We start from the raw sequence: 2,307 nt of genomic DNA, 5'->3' as shown, positions 1-2,307 counted from the left end.
CATTTACGTTACATGGGGCATTCGGGCTTTTCTCGACATGAACAGAGGTTTTACTGAGATTGAATCGGTTTTCCTCGATTTATGCGAAGGTGATGGTTATAAAGTTCTTTATTGCTGCCGCTAAGCAGCAGCCATAGTCTTGTAGAAATCCAGACTTTTTCCATCGTTGGTTCGCATAAAGAAACAGCCTATCAGGAATCCCCTTATATGAGCATTCGAAGTCTAGCCAATCAGCGGATGTCTTACGTTATAACAGATAAAATTCAGCTCTTTTCACTTCCTTCGCTTACAGCACAGGCGGCCCAGAGTTGGAAGGTAAACAATTATAAGGATTTGTATGGGAATCTCGATAACAGACTGAAAAAGATATTTACCCGCAAAAGGTCTCAATAAAAAAGCCGTACTTTATTGTCGTGATGAGTTTCTCGCTTTTGTGAGGTTTTTTGCCTCATTGAATGCGATTTAAGCGAGTTGACTTGAGTAGTCACTCGTACCTAAATAAAGGAAAGGCTGGAAACTAATTTCTAGCTTACGTCACATCTCGCTGATAAAATCACACTTCTCCGGCATCAGTCACGCTCAAACTCCAGCGATGGCCACACGGATAAATTTACTTCTCCTTGACCAAGTTTCAAGGTCCAGCGAGTATCCATTGCTGAGAAACAGCGAAAAATATTCAAATTTTCAAACTCCTTCGAGGCTCGCTAACAACGAATTTTGACACGGCTGGTCAATGGTTCACTGAGCCTCCATACGGTGAGCGCAAACCTTCGCAAGTGTACCCATAGTTGGGCAGAGCAAAACAAATCCCAGACTCGTCCCCAACGGAAAGTTCGACCTCGAGCGCGTAACAGCCTTTGTTGCCATTAGCCAATCGTTGCGTGACGGCTTGAATACTTACTACCGTTTTTTACAGAAGAAAATATGGATGAGGATCAATATAAGGATCCGCTTCAGAAATCAATTCACGACCTCATGTTATGGCAGCTATGGTAAGTGTGAAATAAGGGAGCTTATCCAAATTTCGGAAGGTCAAATTTCGATTGTTCGGAAGTCGTACCGGAAACTCAAGTGCAACTATTCCGATGAGTTCGAAAGATTTACACTATAAATCATCGGAATGACTGGTATCGGATTCCCGATAGATCAAAATATCGGTCTTGCGATTGGACTTGATTAAACATTCGATTAGCACGATGCACGGAAATTTGAAACAAGAACTGCTTTTTAAAGTCTGCGTCACGCGAGATCTACGATCCCATGAAGGCATATATGAAATAAAATGACCGTCTACATGAAAAAAGATGACAGCGTTTCAAGGGCGTTTATGTTTAAAATTGTTAAATTGTTGAATTGTTTGAAACTTTGCTGTTTGGATGGAGTTTGAAACGCAGTGGAAGGTATTTATTAGTGTCAACTCACATTATCATGACTGCAGAAGAAATTCATATGAAAAGGTCGCTGTACCTTTTGGACACTCTTTACTGGGTTGCCGTATGGCAAACCCAGTCTAGAAATGGAGGGCATTTGTTCGGTGTTATTATTATTATTTTTTTCTTCCGTGTCGGTAAAAGTCTTGCCTGTCACTCCCCTGGTAAGTGGTATCTTTGTGCATAGAGCCTTCTGCGCGTATTTTCTTAGGATCGAGAGGGTAGTGGAACTGCGTAGATTTCTATGGTGGACTCAGTAGAATGATTAACTTAGCCTGCAATGGCGTCGAAAGTCATGTAGCGCGAATGGCGTTTTAGTGGATCTTTGAACAAAATATACCCTTATGAAGCTCAATAATGGCAAATCAATTGGATACTGGACAAGACAGGCGACAACATCGACAACAATCTGTCGCCCGTCGAGCCGTCTTTTACCAAGTGTGCTGTTATGTAGAACACTGAAGATTCGCAGGGCAACGGTAATAGTGAATTCAAAGACTAGACCAAGGTGGATTGAATGGAATTTCAAGCGTTAAAATCGCTGAAAAGGTAAGATTATTGTCGAAGCGATGCCGCAATTGCGTGTCTTCACCACATGTTCCTTTGATCTCACATCATTGTGTTTTCCGTCAAAATATTCGCTTGTTTTCGCTTTCGCTCGAACATATCTACCTTTGTTACATGTCCAGTGAATAGTTTTATCCTCTGGGATGAATTTTCCGTCGAAAAATCGGTTATTTGGGCGGTCAGTGTAAAACGCAGACTGCAGACTGCAGACTGCAGACCGGAGGTAAAATGCAGACTGAGGGTAAAATAAATATTAATAATAAAAAAATGAGTCATAAGGATAAAATAAAGATTGTTTGAAAGACAATCC

The sequence above is a fragment of the Montipora foliosa genome, chromosome 8 (assembly GCF_036669935.1).
Source record: "Montipora foliosa isolate CH-2021 chromosome 8, ASM3666993v2, whole genome shotgun sequence".
In the NCBI taxonomy this organism is placed as follows: Eukaryota; Metazoa; Cnidaria; class Anthozoa; order Scleractinia; family Acroporidae; genus Montipora; species Montipora foliosa.
The sequence above is the reverse complement of the archived record's forward strand: the minus strand, read 5'-3'. Positions refer to the sequence as shown.